The sequence below is a fragment of the Cervus elaphus genome, chromosome 26 (genome assembly GCF_910594005.1).
Source record: "Cervus elaphus chromosome 26, mCerEla1.1, whole genome shotgun sequence".
NCBI lineage: Eukaryota > Metazoa > Chordata > Mammalia > Artiodactyla > Cervidae > Cervus > Cervus elaphus.
In genome coordinates, this window is record NC_057840.1 from 35,047,722 (window position 1) to 35,061,893 (window position 14,172).

The 14,172-nt window shown below is 42.8% G+C and overlaps 1 protein-coding gene across 1 annotated transcript in view; it reads left to right on the plus strand.

The window, feature by feature from the left end:
- The window catches only part of AKAP12 (A-kinase anchoring protein 12), a 105,876-nt gene that overhangs the window by 64,454 nt on the left and 27,250 nt on the right, over positions 1 to 14,172 (plus strand). The gene's annotated exons all lie outside the window — the stretch shown is intronic.

Below are 14,172 nucleotides of genomic sequence, written 5' to 3' on the forward strand. Positions count from 1 at the left end.
TGCTGGGCTCTGAAGGTGCCCACCGTTGGTTATCCAGGTGTTGTTGCCTGGAAACATGAAACCAGACCCTGACCTGCCTGCAGTTAAGTGATAACTCCCAGCGATGCTATCATATATGAGGGCTGGACAGACAAAGAGAGGGGTCTCCCTTCCAACACTCTGGTATTTCAAATACGGTATTATTGCATGACATTTTCTCAAGCTGTATCCTGTTTTGTAATGTTTTGAAACACTCATGAAATAGGCCTTGAACTTAGGCAAAAGTCCTACAGTCTGCAGTTTCTGGGAACTGGTTTTAATTCCGCCCTCTGCTCCGCAGCAATATTTTTAGCGTGCCTCTCTGAAATGACTTATGTCATTGACAAATTTCTGGTACAAATGCTCTATTGCTTTCATCTTTAAAGAAACACAGATTTATTTTTCAGTAACTAACAACCAAGTTATATAGAGATTTTTTTTTCCCCTCTGAAGTATATTTAAGTCTGCCAGTGCGATGAAACTTTATTTTCATTGTAACTTGAAAAATTTGGTGTGAGGGGGAGAAAGAAGGAGTAAGACTTCTGTACATCTTCCCTCCCCTTTATAATCAGTTCACTGCAGGAGAGTAAAACCCGGGCCAGGCTGCCTTTGTCTTTTTCTGTGACCTTGAGTTGAATACATCCCTTTATCTCATTGAGCGTCAGTTTCCATCTGTAAAATGAACATCTCATCCATCTCTGAAATTCTGTGACTGAGTCACGTCAGTAGTGCTGGAAATATAGGCATTAAAACAACCAAATGATGGATGAGCCACTGAAGATACACAGGTGACTTTGGGCAGGTAGGAATCTAACTTGGCAATTTCATTATGCCTTTTTATAAAAACACTTTTATGCTCTTCTGATCTTAAAAGCCATTTTCTAGATTTGAAGTTTCGCTTTTTTATTTTAGTGTTTGGTGGGTTTTGGGGGGGATGACTGAACGACAACATGCAGCATATGGGATCTTAGTTCTTTGACCAGGGATCAAACCCGTGACCCCTGCATTGGAAGCGTGGGGTCTAAACCACTGGACCGTCAGAGAAGTCCCTGGAGTTTTACTTTAATGAACAAAAAGTTCAGCTGGGAAAACATTCAGGAAAGTCTCCACATGTAATTATTTAGGTATGAAAGGAAGATAAGAGCTTCCTAAGTGTGGCCACAAAGTAATGTATTTCTCCCCCTACATGAGAGGAGATGGGAATCATGTAATAGGGGCTGGTTCTAGCCCAGTAAGATGAGTGAAAGATGTTGATAAAGGCCCCCAAAGACTTGTCAGGTAATCTTAAATTACTGCTAAGATTTACCTATAGATGGCTGTAATTTTCCAGGGCACCCATGAATAGGGCGAATGCTCTGTACACCCATGAATGTACAGATGGATGCTCTGGCCCAGTTGAGGAGGAGCCTAGGTAAGATGGCCTATGTCCACACAATCTGCCAAGATTCAGGCATTCCCTTGGAGGGACCGTGGCAATAAATGGTTTTTCTAATGGTGAGGAAGCCATGAATGGAAACATTAAATTTAGCATTTATTGAATAAAAATCCTTTAGATGTTTTCTCAAAGACATTCTTAAAACAGCCCCAGTTCCACCTAATATAGCAACCCCCAGATGGTTCTGGCATTGTATGTTCCAAGCACAATGTCCCTATATTATATGAAAGGATGCTTTGAGAATGTTCATCCTCTGATCTATATTTGTATGTATCTCCAGAAGAGCTTAAGTTCTACAGCTTTTTAGCCAATCACTTGAGCCTTGTTCTTAAGCATCATACTTTGAATGTTTGTGAACTGCTTTTATAATTAACGAGTAGGTTCAGTGTGATACCTGGAGAAGCAAATGGCAACCCATTCCAGAATTCTTGCCTGGAGAATTCCATGGACAGAGGAGCCTGATGAGCTACAGTCCATGGGGTTGCAAAGAGTCAGGCATGACTGGGTGACTAACTTTCACTTGCACAATGTGATATCAGGTAGCCCCCCCACCCCCCACCCCCAGTTAACAACACATGCATTAGTTATTTTGGTGAAAACTGATATATGCTAGATTGAATTAATTGAATGAACCGGTTGCTTTAATGTGTCTTAACGTGGACCTGTTTCAACTGACATCAAAGCATGAGGCAGTTATCCTGCTGTGTTAGTTTGCTGGGGCGGCCAAAATAATATGTCACAGAATGGATGGTTTAAATGTCAGACGCTTATTTTCTCACAGTTCTGGAGGCTGGGAAATCAAGACCCAGGTGCTGTCAGGTTTAGTTTCGACCTTGGCTTGTCGACACCACCTTCTCGCTGTGTCCTCATGGTCTTGCCCATCCCGGGCATCTTCTTTGTGTCCTAATGCCCTCTCATAAGGCACCAATCAAGTTGCATTCGGGTCCACTCTTACGGTGTCATTTTAATTTAGTCATCTTTGTAAAAGGTTTCTCTCCAAATAATTTTCATGTGACAAAAGTTAGGGCTCCAACTTATGAATTTGGAGAGTATGCGATTGAACCCATGACACCTGCCTTCATGATTGACAGCTGCAAAGTCAGGTTTGGGACCCAGAAGCCTCGGTGAGAAGTAACTTTGAGGCTGTCTACGCCAGGCTCCTGCTCCCACATAGGAGGCTCTTCTGCTTAAACTCTGAAGGTTTGGGGAGTTTCTCCATAAAAGGAAACCCGTTATTCCACTGGAGTGAAAATATACCCCCTCCAGCTGCTGCCGGCTCCTAGTGCTGCCTTCTGGAACTACAAAGTACAAACTCACCTCCCTTTTCCACATCGTGGCCCTCTAAGTATTTGAAAAGGTTTATCATGTCTTTCATCTTTTCTCCTGCAGGCAGAACATCCCCAGAGAAAACAAGCTGCCTCACATTCAAAGAAAAATGCCAGGGCTGATGTATATATTTCAGATATGGATGTCCTTGACAGAAGCTTGCCAAGCATAACTGGGTTTTAATTTTAATATTCCCACTTTTAGAGTAGTTTATTTCTCAGACTCTTCACAAACATGAGAACAACTTATTTTGCTTTAAATCAAGGATTAAATCCTGAAAAAATTGATTGGTGTAGAAAAGTAAATTGATACAGAAGCATAGAAAGGAGTTCCCCTATCAAGGATGTTGCTAGAGGAACTACCGCCAGATAGCATGAAGACCATGTCAATGAAAGAAAACATGACAAATGACACGTGACAAATTGTTAATCGTCACATTTGGTACTCCACTCAACGTGATGGTAAGCAGACAGCCTTACATGATGGAGCAGTTAGAGATACGAATAGGAGAAGTCCCACCTTTCAAGTCATTGTTGCTTTTATTTAGTTGCTAAGTTATGTCCAGCTCTTTGTGACCTGGTGGACTGTAGCTCGCCAGGTTCCTCTGTCCATGGGATTTCCCAGGCAAGAATACTGGAGTGGGTTGCCACTTCCTTCTCCAAGGGATTGTTCCGACTCAGGGATCAAACCAGCATCTCCTGCATTGGCAAGCAGATGCTTTACCACTGAGCCACCTGGGAAGCCGCAAGTAATTGTTTGTTGTAAATAAAGTGGAAGATTTCCCCCACTCCCACACCCCAGGCATTGTTAGTTGTAAAAAAGTGGGTGTCAGGACTTCCCTGGCGGACCAATCCAGTGGCTAAGACTCCATGCTCCCAATGCAGCGGGCCTGGGTTCAATCCCTGGTCAGGGAACTAGATCCCACATGCCTTGATTAAGAGTTCCCCATGAAGGAAAAAGTGAAAGTGAAAGTCTCAGTCATGTCCAACTCTTTGTGACCCCGTGGACTATATATAGCCCATGGAATTCTCCAGGCGAGAATACTGGAGTGGTTAGCCATTCCCTTCTCCAGGGGATCTTCCCAACCCAGGGATCGAACCCAGGTCTCCCGCATTGCAGGCAGATTCTTTACCAGCTGAGCCACCAGGGAAGCCCCCCAAAATGTGGAACACTTCATGAATTTGCGTGTCATATGTGCTGCCGAAGCGAGCACAAGAGTTCCCATACCACAACTTAAAAAAAAAGATTCAAGTACTTCAAGGAAGATGGAATATCCTGTGTGCCACAACTAAGATCTGGTACAGCCAAATAAATAAATAAAACATAGCTTTAAAAAAAAATAAAGTGGAAGTGGATGATGTAAAAGCTTCGTGGCCCCCCTTTGTAAGCTCGGTGTACAGAAATCCAGTGATTTCCTCAAGCTCATCAAGCCTTGGGCCTGAGTGTCCCCCCGTTGTGTTAATTTCTGCCCTGTGTTCTGACGCACTAGGATTCTATCGTTGTCATGTTGATAAATGTATTACCATTGGCACCTGATGCTGTTCTGATCTTAATCCCCTGGGTAGCTCATTGGCTCATAGAGTCCTTTTCGTCCTCCGTCTTGTGAAGATTTTGAGTGATGAATCTTCATGTGAATCCATTGACACAACACGCTGGGTTCATGTGACCTCTCTTAGTCTAGAAACTTCATTCTTAGGAAGTTATGTCTTCCCCTCCCCCTTTTTTCTTTGCTCTCTTTTGGGGATTACTATTCTTCCGGTTTTAGAACTTCCAGAATGGTTCTAAGGGAAGCTTTTTTTCCCATGTAGTTTGCATCTCTTTATTCTTGGAAACTGTCCTCAAGATTAGGTTTCATCTTTTTTTTTTTAAAAGAATACTTTCATTTGTTTAGCCGTGTGGGTCTTAGCTGTGGCCAGAGGGATCTTTTTTTCTTCCCCCCTCAGAATTAGATTATTGAATAGTTCCAGAAAGAGTATAATTTGCAAAAGTACATTTGAATGATGTTAGGAAGACAGCAAGAGGAATTATTTGCTTAGCACAAAATGATTTCTTTAAATTAAACTTGATGTTCTTTCCACTGCAAGTATTTTCCCCCTCACACTCTGTAACCATCCCTCCTTTACCCTCCCCCACTCTCCCAGCCCACCCCCACCACCAGAAGTTCCTTTTCTGTGAGTCTCTTTTTGTTTTCTAAGTCAGTTCATTTGTATCCTTTTAGATTCTACATATAAGGGATGTCATATGACATTTCTCCTTCTCTGCCTGACTGCCTTCACTCAATGTGGCATGCAGGATCTTTATTTGTGGCATGTGGGATCTAGTTCCCTGACCAGGGATGGGACTTGGGCCCCCTGCATTGGGAGCAAAGAGTCTTAGCTACTGGACTATCAGAGAAGTCCCTAGATTTCATCTTGTTACTATATTTTTAATTTCTAAGAACTGATTTGTGTTCTAAACATTCCATTCTTTTTTTTCTTTTTTTTTTTTTTGGCCAAGCTGTTCAGCTTCTGGGATCTTGTTTCCCAACCAGGGAGACAGAACCTAGGCTGTCTGCAGTGAAAGTGTGGAGTCCTCACCACTGGACTGCCAGGGAATTCCCATGACCTTGGAATTTATGCAATAAATTTTGGTGAGCAGGACTTTGTTTTCTGGAAGGATCAGAAGTAAATTCTGTCATCTGGACTTTATTCTTCATCTAGGCAGTGGATTCTGTCTTGACTTAAAAAATATATTTTTATTAACTCTCACACTCTAGATTTGTAGAAAAGTTGTGTTTAGAGTAAGTTGTAATTCATGTGAATACAGGTTAAATAAATTTATTACTACTGCAAGTGTAAATTTTTGCTTTGCAAGGACTTTTGAAGCCAGTCTAAATATTCTGGTTGATTTTTTTTTTTTTTTTTTTTAAATTTATTTTTGGCTGCACTGGGTCTTTGTTGCTTCACATGCACTTTTCTCTAGTTGAGGCTTCTCACTGCGGTGAGTTCTCTTGTTGCAGGGCATGGACTCTAGAATATGGGCTCAGTAGTTGTGACTTGCAGGCTTAGTTGCCTTGTGGCATGTGGGTTCTTCCTGGACCAGAGATTGAAGCTGTGTCTCTTGCATTGGCAGGTAGATTCTTAACCACTGGACCACCAGGGAAATCCCTAGTTGACCTTTTAAGTTTTATATATATTATAAAGTGAAATTATATATATATATATATATATATATATATATATATTTGAGCACATATATATATGAGCTTCCCTGCTAGCTCAAATGGTAAAGAATACTTCTGCAATGCGAAAGACCTGGATTTGATCCCTGAGTTGGGAAGATCCTCTGGAGAAGGGAAAGGCTACCCACTCCAGTATTCTTCCCTGGAGAATTCCAGGGACAGAGGAGCCTGGCAGGCTACATGGGGTCTTAAAGACTTGGTCACGACTGAGCGATTTCCACTTTCACATTTCATATATTTATTTCCTTTTAAGCACTTTATTGTTGTGTGTGATTACAGCGAAAGTTGGCAGGGAAATAATAGATTTCAATGTATTAACTCAAATTAAGAAATTGTGAAAGAGACAGCTGCACCAATTAAATCTATCAATGGGAATTTAATTCCTTGCCACTGAGAGGCCACCAGGAACTCGTGTGTGGTCAAACCAAGTTAGGTTTCTTTAGGGAGGATTCCAGCATGGGTGGCTCAGTAACAGGGAGGTGGGAGGGCTTTATTATAGGATTTGTGCTTATGCGGGTGATTCTGAGAAAACAAAGGAGTCATCACTAGACTGCATGCTGAAGAAGTGAGGGCAATTCTATGAGTGGACAGCTTGGTGGTTTCTCTTCAGGAAGCAAGGAGATGGAAGCTGGGTGGAACTGTCCTGAAGGAAGCAGGAATTGTCCTTAGGAGACAAATCAGCACAACGTGGAGACCTTCAGTTATTTTTTACAGATTTAGAGGTTGTGCTCTGGCCATATGAGGCTGTTGAGCACTTTGAATGTCGCTGATCCTATTTGAGACGTGTTCTTCATGTGAAATACTCAGTCTGAAAAGGAATCTAAAATATTCCCCTAATATTTTTCATTTTTAGCACATATTGGCATAACTGGACTAGATAAAATATAGATACAGGGTTAGATAAAATATATTAAGATGAACCTCAACTGTTTAGTATTATTCGTTTTAGTGTGACTACTAGAAAATTTAAAGCTGGGAGTTTCCTGGTGGTCCAGTGGTTAGGACTTGGCGCTTTCACTGCCAAGGGTGAGGGTTGATCCCTAGTTGGGCAGCTAAGATCCTGCAAGCCACGTGGTGCAGTCAAAAAGAAGGAAACACACACACACACACACACACACACACACACACACACAAAGGGAGGGAGGGAGAGAGAAAGGAAGGAAGGGAAGAAGTAAAAGTGAAAGAGAAAATTTAAAGTCTTGTGTGTGGCTTGCTGGTGTCACATCAGTTTCAGATGAGCAGCTGCAGTTTGTCAGTGGGTCTTGGGTAGGTCATTACTGTTAGTTTTCTCTTCTCAGTGTGAACCTTCAGCTAGCCTCTCCCTCCCACTCCTTTTGAGAAGGACTTTCCAGGCAAATCAAAGATTGTCTCATTCTCTTCTGAAAGATCCAGAGGAGCCTCAGGTTAATTACTGTTAGTGCAAGATGATGCTTCTCTTGTCAGGATGCATTTCTGAGAAATGGATGATAAAGGGCATTCTTGCTTTGTATAGACGTATTTTTTCAAAGGGTTCTTTTAAAATGAGACTTCACTATATTTAAAGCAGTATTTCTCAACCTTTTCACCACTGCCTTGCCCAGCTAAGTCTTTTTTCCATAACTCGTCCCCCCACCCTGCAACATTTTTATAGCAGAGGTATACTATATACCAGTTTATATAATAGGGATACCTCTATTTGTCTGTCTCTATATATTGTGCTCTGCTCAGGCTCTCTGCCATGCAACCCCATGGACTGTAGCCCACCAGGCTTCTCTGTCCATGGAATTTTACAGGAAAGAATACTGGAGTGGGTTGCCATTTCATCCTCCGGGGGATCGTCCCGACCCAAGGATTGAACCCTCGTCTTCTGGGTCTCCTGCAGTGTAGGCAGATTCTTTATCTGCTGAGCCATCAGGGAAGCCTGTGCTTCATATATAAAAGAATAAGGTCAACCATGAACCAGTTTTCACCCCATTGGGGAATGGATAGTTTAGACATAATAGCTAACATTTATTATGTTTCTCAAATACACTTGGTAGTACTAAGACTAACTTTTACTTGCACCTCAGAATAACATCAGTGTTAGTGGTGTCTTTATTCTCCCAGCAGTTGAAGCCCAGAGAGTTAGAAGAATTCCTTACTCCTGGCTACACTGCTATCAGAAGAACCAGAACTACAACTCGTTTTTAAGACTTCACAATCTTCTTTAGACCAAACCAAATTACGACGAGTGTTCCGAGCCTTAAGAAGAACAAAGGATTTGAACACAAGGCACTCAGGAAAGAATTTGATTCCTGTGCCAACACCTGACCAAATTTGGTAGTGAAACACCTTTTTGCTTATTTGCTAATTTTTAGAAGATTACGCTTTGACTTGAATCTGCTTTCAGCTTGCTAGTTCATATATTCCATGATTGGGAGTTTAAGAGCATGATTGAGACTGCCTTGCATTTTATTTATTTATTTTATTTCGGGGCTGCAGAGTCTTTGTTGCTGCGAGAGGACTTTCTCTAATTATGGCCAGCGGAGACTACTCTCTAGTTGCAGTGGCTTTTCTTGTTGAGAAGCACAGGCTCTAGGCGCACGGGCTTCAGTAGTTGCTACTCTATGGGGCTCAGTAGTTGAGATGCATGGGCTTAGTTGCTCCTTGGCATGTGGAATCTTCCTGGACCAGGGATCGAACCCATGTCCCCTGCATCAGCAGGTGAATTCTTTGGACCACCAGGAAAGCCCCAAGTCTCTGCCTTGCATTTTTAATGCAATCAGAGGTATTGCTCGAAGGTTCAAGGTCTGGCAGCGCAAAGCCCCTCTGCGTAACAACCACAAGCTGATTATCAAATGTGCTTGCCTTCTAACCGTGAGAGTAATGGAGCTTGTTGTAGATTTGTAGGAAAATATCAGGACAGAAATTGCCCATAATTCCACTATGGTTGGTTTTTGATAGTTTTCTTTTTGGGCTCTTTTTTTGCTCAGCCTCACTTATGGGAACATATTTTAGAAAGCAAAATCAGGATCATATTGAATATATAGTGTATATACTGAACAAAGAGGTGTGTGGCTTTCTACATCAGTGTAAGCATTTCTCCATGTCATTAACTGCTTCAAACATGTTGTTTTGCAAGATAGTCCAATGAAGAGTTAAACTATTTTCCTAGTATTGGGACACTTAAGTTCTTTAAATATATTATACATCCCAAGCAGTTAAAATTTTCATATATAAATTTATACTTTGATTTGGTATAGCTAATAAAAGTAGAATTGCCAAGTCAAAGAATATAAAAACATGTGAACTCAACAAGAGGAGAAATAAACTTTCTTTGTCACTTTTATTATTTGGATTGAGTTTTTCTTAATATTTAATTTCCCCTTGCCTGTGTGGGGTTATTATTATTATTTTTTTTTTTTGATAAATTGTCTTGTTAAGTGACTTTTAAATCCCCCTTAGCTTTTCTGTTGTATTACAATAGTCCCTTTGAGGAACTAGTCTTCAGATTATTTGTCTTGAGGATTTTGAATCAAAATAACCATGTCTACACAAACATGTCCAATTCAACTGGACCATAAAATTCAATTAGCTGGTATTTGCCTGTGTTCGTAGCAAAGGAGCAGAGAAGACTTGAAAATACACTGAACCCAGGAGAACCTGCCCAATGTCATTTAATTCAGTGTATAGTTTCATCTTCTTCATGGTTATTAGTTGGCAACAACTTCTAACTCAACCCGAGATGATCTTTGAAGCATTTTAAAGGAGCAACAGTGTGTAGAGACTCCTTTAGATCATCTGCCCTTTGCAGCCAGAGGAAAAGCAACCTCACTGGGTTTGGGTTTATTTTCCTCTGAATGTAAAGCCTGGGGTAAAAAGAAAAATGGAAGGAAGGATGATGGGGGTTAGGAGTGGATTTGGGGTGAGTCCGAGTCTCTAGTTCCCGATGCTCAATCCCTGGGTCAGGAAGATCCCCTGGAGGAGGAAATGGCAACCCACTCCTGTGTTCTCGCCTGGAGAATCCCATGGACAGAGGAGCCTGACGGGCTATAGTCCGTGGGGTCGCAGAGTTGGACATGACTGAATCGACTTAGCATGCACGCTCAAGTCCCTAGTTCCCAATTCTCACGTGTAGGTTAAATGCCTCCCTGGAGGAAGTTAATGAACCTCGCGTCTGTGCTGACTCTGGTGTCTTGGTCTCTGTCCTGATTGCAGCTTTTTGTCCACTTGTCCAGCCTCCCTGGACTGCGAGCCTTCCTGAGTTCTCATCCTGAGTCACTGCTTTGTGATGCTCATGCATCCCACTATTTCTGCTATTTCCATCTTTGAATCCTCTCCACCTTGGGCTTCAAGGCCGTTCTCTCCTTGATGGCCTCTAATCTCTGTCCATTCTCAGAGCTGTTCTCAGATTCGTCTTCCTCGGTGTTCCAGACCTTTGACTTCACCTGCCGCATTCCATTCGGATGATCTCAGAGATGTGAGTGCTGCCAACTTTTTGACTCCTTCCTCACCTTGGTCACCATGGTTTCCATTGATTTTATTTCTAGAGCATCTTTCTCGTTGTTGTTACTGCTCAGTTACTTTTTCTAAATCACGGTTCGAACTGTGTGACACTAGCTCTGCTCCAAAACCTTCCATGGTTTCCTGCAGCCTCCAGAACTCGTACGAAATTCTTTTTTCTTAAAAAACAAAAAGTTTCACATCATCCACACATCATTCAGGTGACCCATTTAAAGTATACATGTTTTTGGTTTTTAGTATATTCACAGAAACATTCACAGAACAACCAACAGCACAGTCAATTTTTGAACATTTTCATTTCATGGCAAAGAACCCCCATACCTGTTAGCAGCCTCTCTTTCCAGCTGTCTGGATCTGAGTAACTGCTAGTCCACTTTCTGTCCTTACAGATTTGTCTGTTCCCGATGTAATTAAATAATATGTCAGCACACCAATGTACGAGGGTCCAGTTTCTTCTTTCTTTGTTATCTTGTTGGTCTTTTCGATTATAGCCATTCTAGTGAGTGTGAATTGGTATCTCATTGTGGTTTTGATTTGCATTTTCCTAATGGCTCATAACCTTGAGCATCTTTTCATGTGCTCCTTTTGTGTTTTCCTCCTTAGAGCAATGTCCATTCAGATCCTTTATCATTTTTAAGATCTATTTATTATCTTTGTCATGGTGCATGGACTTTCCAGTTGTGGGGTGCAGGCTCTCTAGCTGTGGCCCAAGAGTGGGATCTTAGTTCTCTGACCAGGAATTGAACCCAGGCCATGGCAATAAAAGAACTGAGTCTTAACCACAGCACCACCAGGGAATCCGGATCTTTTTTTTTTTTTTTTTTTAATTTGGGTTATTTGTTATAAGGTTCTTAACGTGTCATTCAGATCCCTTCATATTCTGGCCTCCAATGTAATATGTCTTGTCTCATCTCTAGTTACCACTTCTGTCCCTTCCTGCTCCCAGTTTCCCCAAGCTGACTCTGAGCCTGTGCCTGCCTGAAGGCACATCAATTGTATATGACTCTTTGCGACCCCATGGACTGTAGCCCACCAGGCTCCTCTGTCTATGGGATTCTGCAGGCAAGAATACTGGAGTGGGTTGCCATTTCCTTCTCCAGGGGATCTTCCTGACCCAGGGATCGAACCCTTCCTGACCCAGGGATCGAGTCTTGTGTGTTGGCAGGGCGGTTTCTTTGCCACTAGTGACACCTGGGAAGCCCCAAAGCTACAAAGAACTCACTAATGCTCCCTAAATGGCCCGTTCCTGCCTCTCCCCATGCCGCCCCTCTGCAGGACTGCCTGCATCTGCTCATCCTCAGGTTGGGCTGCCCCCTCGAATCTCCCATCATTTCAGAGGCTAGCTCAGACATTACCTGAGGTGGGCTACATTGAATTGACCCCAGTTCTTCCCTTGGGTGTGTTTACCACCCAAGACTGAGGTCCCCAAGGGTAAGGACAGTATCCAACTGTATCCCCAGGGGCTTAGCACAATTAACGCTTAGCTAGAACTTGGTAAATATTTGTTGAATGAACCAGGAAGTTTGGGAAAAACACTTATTCCCCCCCCAGCCATCCACTTATTTAAGATATTGGTAAACGTTTTCCCATCATTTTTGCTTTTTGCTTTGGGTGATGATGTATTCCTCTAAAAATTCTGATGTAACAAAAAGAAGCAAATAAGGAATGGAAGTGATAACCAAAGAAGGTTGCCTGCATTGTACACTTAACCTGGGGTCCAATCTTTATTCCAGCTTTTATCCTGATTGATGACTTTTCTGTGTAAATTCAAGACACACAGAGGCTTATCGGGCAGCTGTGCCACACGCCCTGTCCTTGATTACGCTTTGAGGTGGAGATCCAACAAGGACTGTCTGCTGAGAGGGGTGACAGCTTGCCACATGATCTCTTGCTTGGCCTCCAGGTTTAAACTGCCTCTAAGACTATCAAGTCCACTGTGTTGGTGTCTTCACCAATGTCATAAAAAGAAAAAAATTAAAAAGTTCAAGCACCAAAGCTGAATAGCAATACATTTACCTTTTGAAATGTTTTAAGTGGACCTTACATTTGTGATATTTCTCCATCCCAATGATGTTTCTTCCATCCAGATGATGCCTGTCCTGTTGTTAGAATTTGGACTTTTTATTCCAAAAAATTATGTTTCGCTATACTGCACAGGTACCGGAGGATCTTAGTTCCCTGACCAGGGATGAAACCCGTGCCTCCTGCAGTGGAAGTGCCAGGGAAATCCCAAAATTTGGAGTTTTAGAAAGGAGAGGAGCTGGTGACACAACCAAGCAAGGTCAGAGTCGACAGATCCATCTAGAAGTTTGAATGTCCTTGAGGTGGCGCCAAGTGATAGCCATCTGCTGCCCCCAGCAGCTGGTGCTGAGAAATGACCCAGCTGAGACCTCAGCTCCCCGGGGAGCCCAGGCGGGTGCACACGTTTTGGAAGCCTGTATGTAGACCACTCATTTCATGAGGCCAGCAGAGCAGCCCGCAGAGCTGGCTTTCTCCCTGATTTTGCACAACTAAGGGACTCTCCAGGTTTGGGGGTGGGTGGGTAGCGGGGATAGATAGATAGGGGCGGGGAGCAGAAGAATGCAGAGCTGCTCTGACCCCTTGGCTACGAGGACTCTGGAGGGACAATAAGCACCAGCAACATTTCACACGCACCAGACGGACTGTAATTGAAGCAATTTGTGAACCAAAGTGAAGGCTCCTTTAGGGAAGATAAAGGGTTAGGAGGCTGCTCAGTGGCTCTCTCTGGGAATCAGCTCCCAGGCGTCAGGACCAGGCGCATCACTGCTGTTCCCAAGCGGACGTATGGCTAGGCTGGGTGTTCGCAGAAATGGAAGGGGGAGGTCGGATCTAGAGAGAGGCAGAAGATGGTTTATTCAACGAGGTCTGATCGCCCGCAGCGGTGCCGCCTTAACCTTGCTCAGTGCAGGCCTGATATGGTGCGTGGCGCCCCCTCGCGGCCAGAGGGAGCAACGACGTGTCATGCCTGCCTGCCTGCCTGTGCTTTTTGGATTTTTCTTGATAATTCTGTTCCCCTCCTCCCTCCTCTTTTTCTGTGCCCACTCTGGTCCACCCAAGTGCCTCACCTTTCTCCCTGGCCCTCGAGCAGCGATGAGCAAGATCTTCACTGTCTGAAGAAAAAGTAAAACCTGTCTTTTGTTTACTTAGAGGGAGAGCCTGTACTAATGGGGTTAGACAGGCAAGGCATGAAGTGATAAAGAGGAAAAGGATGAAAAAAAAAGGGAAAGAAACCCCAGGGGACCTAAAACGAACCTATGCTAACAGAAAATTAACATGGGAAATAATGTGTAAAAATCGTAAGAACCCTCCAACTTATCACTTACCCTGTGTCTTTATACAGAATAAATCTGAAATTGCATTGGAAAAAAAAGATTTTACAAATGTAAGGCTGCTTGAAAATTTCTGAGTTTTAAATATTGGCTCTGACTGATTTTCATGCTGTGTGTCTGTTAGCTAACTTCTACCGTTAAAAAAAAAAAGTAAGGCTCAAATATTTAGGTTTTTTCTTTTTTTTAAGTTGCCTTGATTAAGTGTTGAAGACACATGTTCGCCTTGTAACAGCCCTTCTCAAAGAGTTCAGGAAACAGGACAACTGAGGGTTGCCAACGCCAGATCAGTGCAGTGCGTGTGTGAAGCAGATGGTGAAAATATAAAATATTATAGGTGCTAA